Below are 9911 nucleotides of genomic sequence, written 5' to 3'. Positions count from 1 at the left end.
GAAAGGAATAGGAATTTTTTTTAGTCTAGAAATCATATTCATTTTTTAACTTCTCTCACTCCCACCACCCCCCCACCCCTTGTTTCTCACTACTGATAATACTTTACCACTGTTAAAAAGTAGGGAAGAAACATGCAGGACGGCTGTATTGTAATTTCTGCCATGTAGCCAGCATTCTAATGGCTACCCTCCAGGGAGATGCTTGGCGGCTGGTTCAATAGTGTGAATCAAAGGGCCCGGCTGGAGCCAGGTAGCTTGACTATACCTTTAATGAGGCATTTTCATGCACATTTACAGTGGCTTCTTTATTCTCTTTCCAGAAGCTCGATTTGTAACCCCAATCAATTTCCCAGTGTTTATCTAATTAATTTAAAAAGAAGAAAAGATCAAGTAATCCTATTCCTGCCTAGAATAACCAGCTAGGTTGAAATAATTCCAATTCTTTAAAAAAAAAAAAAAAAACAACTTATTTTGCACGTATACAATTTACAAAGAATGTCTTGCTAGTCCACAATTGATTTTTATTTGTTCATTCTTAGCAGTCTTATTCTGCCCACTCTACAGTATGGACAGAGTGAATATCTTCACTCAATCTGAGTTCACATTTTATCTTTAATAGAAGTTGCTTAGTGAATCGCCCCTTAGTTGCTGGATGGGAGAAAGCTGGTCCAGAAAGTAGACTTGATTCTGATCATTTGGGGATGGGCAGAAAGTTTGAAGGAGAGGAAAGTTGGATATTTTCTCCTTTCCAGCATATGTCTTTGTCTCCTGGAAGAATAAATGACGATAGTTTTACCTTGAAGCAGCTTCTGGAACTCACTTGGGGTAGATGTGTGAGGCCAAATAATTAGAGATGCTCTCTTGGGTACTGAAGAGTGGTGGTGGTGGTGGTGGTGGTGGTGGTTCTTCTTCTTCTTCTTCTTCTTCTTCTTCTTCTTCTTCTTCTTCTTCTTCTTCTTCTTCTTCTTTTTAGTATAATTGATCACAATTTACACTAATTTCAGGTGTACAAATAGTAATTTCACAAGTATATACATTTATGCAGTGCAAGTGTAGTTACCATCTGTCACCATACAGTGCTACTATCATTGACTGTACTCCTTATGCTGTGCCTTTTATTCCCGTGATTTATTTGTTCCATAACTGGAAGACAGTATCTGCCACTCTTCTTTATTCATTTTCCCCATCTCCCTACTCTCTCCCCTCTACCAACCATCAGTTTGTTCTCTGTGTTTGTAGGTCTCTTTCTGCTTTTTGTTTGTTTATTCATTCTTTTTTAGATTCCACACGAGTGAATTCATAGGATATTTGTCTTCCACGGTTGACTTATTTCACTTAGCATAATACCCCTCAGGTCCATCCATGTTGTTGCAAATGGCAAATTTTTTTTAACGTTTATTTATTTTTGAGACAGAGAGAGACAGAGCATGAACGGGGGAGGGTCAGAGAGAGGGAGACACAGAATCTCAAGCAAGCTCCAGGCTCTGAGCTGTCAGCACAGAGCCTGACACAGGGCTCGAACTCACTGACTGTGAGATCATGACCTGAGCTGAAGTTGGATGCTTAACCAACTGAGCCACCTAGGCGCCCCAGGATCTCTTTCTTTTTACAGCTCCATGATGCCCCTCATTTTCCTTATCCATTTGTGTATTGATGGACACTCAGGTGAATTCTATCAAACATTTGAAGAAGAGTAAATGCCTATCTCCTCAAACTACTCCAAAAAATAAAGAGGGAGAGATTCCAAATAAATTCAATGAGTCCAGTGTTACCCTGATACCAAAACCAGAAAGATACCACAAAAAAAGAAAACCACAGGCCAGTATCTCCTATGAACATAAATGCAAAAATTCTCAACAAAATATTAGCAAACGACATTCAACAATATATTAGAAGGATCATTCACCACCATCAAGTGGGATTTATTGTAGAATGCAAAGATGGTTCAATATTTGCAAATCAATCATTGTGATGCATCACATCAACAAAAATCATTTCATCTTAACAGCTGCAGAAAAAGCATTTGGCAAAATTCAATATCCACTGGTGATAAAAATTCTCTTCAAAGTGTGGTTACAGAAATTATACCTCAGCACAATAAAGGCCATGTATATATGACAAAACTGCAGGTAACATCATACTCAGTGGTGAATCACAAAACTTTTCCTCTAAGATTAGGAAAAAGGAGTGTATCTTTTGAATCTTTCAAAGAAAAAATACAGCTGCTATAATTAATTGAAATTTTGGGTCAGTTTTATATTCATAATAGACCTGCTTTTAAATGGAGATTTCCATTCTGTTGTGTGTTGACAGCAGTGGAAAGACTTAAACCATCTGAATAATATAAATCATGCATTTTTTATCTTTCCATTTTTAAGATGACACAGATGAAATATGTATAATTTGAAGAGGATAGGGCAAGATTACAAAGAAAAGTTGTCTAGTCCTTACCGTGCATGAAGTTGAGCCTGTATCTCTCCTCTTCCCCCTTTGACACTTATTTACCTTCTCTGTGAGCTCAGTGTAATGATCATGCTTCACTTGATTGAAGATACACCTTTATGAAAATTTACTTTAAAGGCAACACTTGACAGACATAGAGTTTGCCTTCTGTAAAAATGCTTCAAACACTCCTGAAGATATAATTTTAAAAGGAGAGGCTCAAAATATGATATGAAATCTCAAGAAGTTCCACAAACAAAATCTGCTGAAAGATCATTTGCCAAAAAGCATATTAACATTAAGCAATTTTCAGAGATCTGGAGTTGAATCAGGACTTGGATAAAAATAAAGTGATGTGTTCCCTCAACTAGGGATGAAGAAGTTAAGTTTAAACTCCATATATGTCCAAGCATTGGATTTTGGCTTATTTTGCTCTCTGCATTATTATGTAGGAATGGATTTTATTTGACTATTAGATGTTTCATAATAAAATAGATTTCTCTAAAATGTAGGCAGATCTTGATGAAAGAATATGCCGAATTTGGTTTACTGTAGTGACGGTAAGGCTTTGTAGCTTTGCCAGTGTTTCATTTTATCAAATTATACTTTCTCTCTGATGGTTTATAAACACTTTAAAAATACATAAGCCAGGATAAAAGGCTGAAGAGTTGTGAGATTTAAAGTTTTCTTTGCATTGTAATTATCCTGCAGGCAACTGCACAGAGAAGAATGTTAGTAGTGTGTCCTATAACATCATATATTGTGCTATTATCAAAGTATTTCATAAATACTTCCTTGTATAATTAGAAAGATTAAAATAGGAAATCACGTGGAAAACTGGTGTAAAATTTCCTTAGCTTATTTAAAAATGGCATACTCTAGTAATATTCAAATAAAAAGATAAATGTTTTTATTTTTATGTATTTCATTCCTTTCACCAGTACCTCTTAGTCCTGAGATAATTTTTCTACTTTGCAATCAGAAAATGGCATGACCAGGGTTCTAGATGAAGACAGATTTCACTAGGTCTTACCAGGCAACAGATTAAAAATAACGTTATAAAAAAATAAAAATGAAAATAAAGATAATATTATTTTTTTTAAAAAGTATGTGATCACCACTACATAACAATTAAGGTCATCGAATAAAGTATCCACAGGCATATAAAGTGCCAATAAATGTAATAAATCATTCATGACTTTGAAAGTTTACTGACTTTTCATAATCTCTCTCTTGAAAAGTAAGCCTTAGTCTGAAGAGATGTGGTCTTCCCGCTGTGTGCACATAATTAGCAGTAATGGGAATTAGACAAGCACATGTAGTGCAAGCTCTTCCTCGCTTTAAGTTGTGCTTGTCAAGTGGGGATATAAAATGAAATGTGCTGTTAATGCTTCAGTGCGTCATGGACATATGGCAGGCTTTTAGCAAAGTGGCACCCTGGGAGGATATTTGCTTATTCTCCCTACATGGCATTGAGACTCACAGCACCCTCTCTCTCCTAATGTCTAATAGAGGGTACTGAGAGAAATAAGTGGCTGAATTTATGACCTAAAAGAGGGTCCTCATTTATCATAAATTAAGTCTAATACGAACCTTCATAATTAAAGGTTATTTATGCGTTTTCAGTCCATGGTGTTCTTATATTCTGTCCTAAATTTTTGTAGAAAAGACTGTAACCTGAAAAACAAAAACAACTGCTTCAGAAATATTGTGGACTCTTGGATGGAGGAGAACATGTGGCTAAATTTTTTTGAGAATCTACTAGGAGTTCAGCAATGTTTTAATACTATATTGTTTAATCTTTACCATATTCTTTTGAGGTAGGAATCATTCCCAGTTCATAAATGAGGAAACAAGGTGCTTTTATACCTTGCCAGTAATCACAAAACTAGTGAATGACAAAGTTGTGGTTGAGCCCGAAATCTGTGGGACTCACTCTCATTGTTGCTCAAAGCTTCTCATTCATCCTTACCTTCTGCATCTCCTGGCTTGGAGGGATCTGGGAACTCTGTATCATGATTCTCCCATCTTGTTACAAAAATACTCTTCCTATGAAAAATCACACACTCTGATTATATAATTGTTCATAGAGTCCCACTTTTCCCCAAAATCCAGTGAAGGTTTTGGATCTGGTTCAGTATTTATTCTTTGAATATTCTGTTGTTCTGAGTGATTCCAGTGTGCATGTGCATAATCTATCCAACTTCTGCACCTCAAGTATTTCCAAGTTCCTCAGTATCAGTATCTTTTATATTCTCTCCACTTGAACAAAATAATACTCTTGGACATTATTATCATCCAGAATGTCTCTAACCTCTGAAATGTTAAATGCTGGAAGAACCATGGCAGAGAGGCTAGTTACCTATCGCTGATGTTCTTTCTCTTTCCACCTTAAGGATAGAACCCACAAATAGTGGTAAGCATAACTATCTGGAAACAAATACTGTACTTTCCAGCTTCTTTTACAGCTGATCTTATCCAAGTGACTCTTTTCTGGTTAATAATATGTAAGCAACATTTTGAGTAAAAGTGTCCTTGAAGTGAGTTGAGGGAAGGGATTACCCTGTTTCCTCCTTCTAGTTGGCCTGACAACAAATGTGATATCTGGAGCTCCAGCTGCCATTTTGTACTATGAGAATTAAAGTATGAGCTGAAAATAACTGAACGACAAGATAAAAGGTGACTGACTCCCTGATTCTGTGGAATCAGACCTGTACTATTTATTTCTAGATATCTTTTAAATGACAGAAAGGAAAACTTCCCTTTTGTTAAAGGTAGTATTCTTTTATTTCCTTAACTTCCACCAAACCTCAACTTGATGTGTTTACTCTCAGATTCAGTATTGAGTTGTTCATTTTCTCACATTTTAACAGCTCTTTTCTTATGTTCATTCTTTTGCTAGCAAGCCTGGAAGCCAAGGTTAACCACATGAATAACTCTTCCACCCATACTATACCCACTACTTACAAGAAATTCAAAGACCACTATCCCAGCCTTGATCTATCAATCTGGGACTGCATGGATTTTCTAGAGTATACCTTATATGTGTACATATTTTTCCTTGGTCTAGAATGTCAAGCTGTCCTTGACTCTTTGGAAAATCATGGCTTCTTAAATATCACATCTCTGATTATATCTTTCTTGAGTGATGACATGGTAACTCAGAAACCTTTTCAGAAAGATTCCATAATTCAACACCACTTTCTCCCAACCTGGGACATTCAGCTGTTTATGTTGTTAGGCTTACTGATTTTCAAAATTTATTTTACCTGGGTTTTTTTTTATCTTCAACCAGTCTGTCATTTCTTCTTCTTCTTTTTTAAGGTTTATTTATTTATTTATTTATTTTTTTTTTACTTTGAGAAAGAAAGTATGAGCAGGGAAGGGGCAGAGAGAGAGAGAGGGAGAGAATCCCAAGCAAGCTCCATGGTAACAGCCCGGAGCCCGACTCAGGGCTCGATCTCAAGAACCATGAGATCATTCCCTGAGCCAAAATCAAGAGTAGGATGCTTACCCAACTGAGCCACCCAGGCACCCCAACTCTGACATTAATAAGGTATTTGCTCCATAGCCTGGGAGTTTAATTGATGCTAATGGGAGCGAAGTGTATATATCTTCTAGGATTCTTGGCAGGAGAATTGCAGTGGTAAGAGAATGTTGAGGTGTCTTGCACATATAATGTTCAGTATTTTCATTTATATCTGACAGTTTCTTCCTTAATCTCTAAGGAATTGAAACATTTCCAGTGGCCTACTGAGATATGACTGCCAACTTCAAAAATACATGTGTCTACCCTTTATTTCAGGTTTATTATTTGTAATGTCAGGTTATTCCTACCTACTTGGAAGGAAAAATACTTCATTTATTTTTATTTAAGTTAATTTGCTTACGTTAAGATGTATAGCATTAATGAAGACAAGAGTCTCATCAAAAATATTTTTCAGTATTTATGAAATCTGGTTTAAAAAGCTATGAAACAGGATTGAGGCAATCTTTGCAAACTTCACTCAAATCTCTGCAGCTTTGCTATGTATGATACTATATTAGAATACATAGTGCATCAACAAATGGTATAAATAAGGAAATTACTCCTGGATTTTCAAGTTGTTTACAGAATCTTTATTTTTTAATTTTAATTTTTTAAAGTTTATTTATTTTGAGAGACACAGAGACAGTGTGAGTGAAGGAGGGACAGAGAGAGAGGGAGAGAGAGAGAATCCCAAGCAGGATCCACACTGCCAGCACATAGCCTGATGTGGGGCTCAAACCCACGGAACTGTGAGATCATGACCTGGGTGAAACCAAGAGTTGAACACTTAACTGACTGAGCCCCTGTTTATAGAATCTTTAGAAAATTTGGCAATAATTGAATTCCTGAGAGGCTCAACAAAATCTATTAGGCAGTAGACTCATCTTATATTTTCTATTTCATTTATTTCTCTTGTTTTTCCACCATCAGGGATTATTAATAGCTTGTTATGCCTACTATAAACTATAGGAGATTTTGTAGATAAGATGTGATTTCATTAGTCATTTCTAAAGACTAGTATGTACAGAGTATTTTAATATGTAGAAATATTAGCATTTAACAAAATGTAGTTTAGATCACAGTTTTACGAATGAGAAATATGAGGACATAAGGAGGTTATTGAGTCACATTTATTGCTGGTGTCAAAGGTGGCACTGAATTCCAGATCTTTTTGATTCCTTATACTACTCATGCTAATCAAAATCCCATAAAAGAAAATTAAATGTCTCCATGGATGAGTACTGAGGACGATGACCATAAAGGAATAGACACTATTTCGAAGCACTGAGAATTAGTCCAAACCAATAAAGATACGAGAAAATACTTTTACTAATATGTGTAAGTTGCCATTTTTTCCTTTAGAAATAATTTCACATGTCAAACTAGTTTTCTAATCACATTCATTCTTTTCACATAAACTTTTATCTTAGACTAGTCTTCAATATACAGAAAAATTTCAAAGAGAGTACAGAGTTTCCATAGTCCCAACACCCAGTTCCCCTGTTATTAGCATCTTACATTAGTATGGAACATTTGTCACAATCAATTATCCAATATTGATAAATTATTTTTTTAAGTTTATTTATTTTGAGATAGAGAGAGAGAAAGAGCATGCAAGCGAGCAGGGGAGGGGCAGAGAGAGAGGGTGAGCGAGAATCCCAAGCAGGCTCCATGCTATCAGTGTGCAGCCTGACATGAGGCTTGATCTTTGGAACCATGAGATCATGATCCCAGCCGAAATCAAGAGTCAGACACTCAAAGACTGAGCCACCCAGGTGCCCTGATACATTATTATTAATTAAAGTCCCTACTTTATTCAGATTTTCTTAATCTTTTTTAATGCCTTTCTGGTGATTCAGGGTAAAACATTACACTGTCATATATCCTTAAGCTCCTTGTGAATTTGACAGTTTCTTAGACTTTTCTTGGTTTTGATGATGTTGACAGTTTTGAGGAGTATTGGTCAGATATTTTACTGAAGTTTCCTGATTGGGATTTCTTTGATCTCATTAAACTGGGTTTATTGATTTTTGACTGGAAAACCACAAAGGTAAAGTGCAGTTCTCATCAAACTGTATTAAGGGCACATACTATTTACATGATTTATCACTGTTGATGGTAACCTTGTTCATCTGACTGAGGTAGTGTTTCTCAGGTATCTTCACTGTGAAGTTACTCTCCCATCCTTCCACCCCTTCTCATACTGTATTTTTTGGAAGCAAATCATTATGTACACACAATGAAGGAGTGGAGAATTATATTCCATCTTCTTGGGGGCAGAGTATCTACACAAATTATTTAGAATTTTTATGTATGGGATATTTATTCTGTTCTATTATTTTTTAAAATAATATATTTTTATCAATATGAATCCAGGATTGTTTTATACATTTGATTGTAATATAATATACATATAATATAATATAATATAATATAATATAATATAATATAATATAATACTACTCTGTTTATTTCATTGTTCAAATTGCTTTAACTTTGGCCACTGGAGGCTTTCCACTTGGTACCTGTTGTCCCTTTGACATAACCCCATCATTATGGGGTTTCTCGAGTACTTCCTTATGCAGCTATATTGTAAACATCCACAACGTGTGATATGACTGCAAAGCTATTAAACTGATTTTCATGGTCCATACTTATGAATGTAACTACCTCATAGTCATAATAGTATGAAGTAATAATGTTCATTCATATAGGCTGCAATGTTAATACAAGAAGGGGCTGAATTAATTAGAGTCAAGTCTAAATGAACCTCAAAAATGTTTTAAATAGTTTCAAAAACATTCTAATCTTTTAAAAATATTTTTTAAATTTTAGGTATATAATATATTCAGTAAAGTATACAAATCATGAACATATAGTTCAAAGGATATTTATAAACTGAACGTATCCATTTAACTACCCCTCAGATCAGGCAAAAGAAAATTAACACCCCAAAAGATCTTGTCCTCATTCCCATATCTCTTAAAGGTAACTACTACCTTGACTTATATCACATTGATTAGTTTTTCCTGATTTCATTTATGTAAATGAAATGGCATAACATGATTAGTTTAAGTGTAACTTCTTTTTTGGTTGTTGAATATTTCTTTTTAAAAGAAAATGTTTATTTTTGAGAGAGAGAGAGAGAGCACACACACACAAGCAGGGGAGGGGCAGAGAGAGAGGAACAGAGGATCCTAAGTATACACCAGACTCTGAGCTATCAGTGCAGAGCCCTAAATGGGGCTTGAATTGACAAACTATGAGATCATGACTTGAGCCGAAGTTGGACACTTAACCAACTGAGCCACCCACATGCCCCAAGTGTGGCTTCTTTTGTTTAACATTGTGAGATTCATTTATGTTGTTGCACGTAGTACTACTTTTTTTTTCATTGCTGTAAGGTGTTCTGTTGGATAAATGTAGTACAAATTATTTATTCATTTAAATCTTTTTGTTTTTATGAAGAGCATTTTCATATGCACAACCTATGTCTTTTGTTATGTACACATGCACACACACACACATCTTTCAGGTATATACCTAAGAGTGAAGTTGCTAAGTCATAGGATGTGTGTATTTTCTGTTTTAGCTTATATTGCCAGAGAATTTTCCAAAGTGACGGTCACTGACCCTTGGTTCTTTCAGTCTTTGAAACTTTAGCCATTCTGGTGGGTATGTAATGGTAAATCAGTGTGGTTTTCATTTCCATTTGCCGAGGAGTAATGAGGTTGAACATCTTTTTTTGGATATTATATTTTGTGAAGTACGTATTCATGTCTTTGCCCATTAAAAATGACTTGTCCTTTTCCTGTTGATTATTAGAAGTGTGTGTGTGTGTGTGTGTGTGTGTGTGTGTGTGTGTGTGTGTGTAGTTTGTACATGAATCTGTCAGTTTGTGTTTGAGGGAAGCAGACACTGATAAAGAGTTAAAAATGCA

The 9911-nt window shown here is 35.4% G+C and overlaps 1 long non-coding RNA gene across 1 annotated transcript; it reads right to left on the bottom strand.

The window, feature by feature from the left end:
* Nucleotides 1–572: 572 nt before the first annotated feature.
* LOC122237698 lies at nt 573–5751 on the bottom strand. The gene is made up of 4 exons (XR_006216307.1): nt 5712–5751; nt 4415–4491; nt 4036–4119; nt 573–768 (listed from the first exon to the last, which is right to left on the bottom strand). It is a non-coding gene; the product is annotated as an uncharacterized LOC122237698 (long non-coding RNA).
* Nucleotides 5752–9911: the final 4160 nt, after the last annotated feature.

The sequence above is a fragment of the Panthera tigris genome, chromosome A1, assembly GCF_018350195.1.
Source record: "Panthera tigris isolate Pti1 chromosome A1, P.tigris_Pti1_mat1.1, whole genome shotgun sequence".
In the NCBI taxonomy this organism is placed as follows: Eukaryota; Metazoa; Chordata; class Mammalia; order Carnivora; family Felidae; genus Panthera; species Panthera tigris.
The sequence above is the reverse complement of the archived record's forward strand: the minus strand, read 5'-3'. Positions and strand labels throughout refer to the sequence as shown.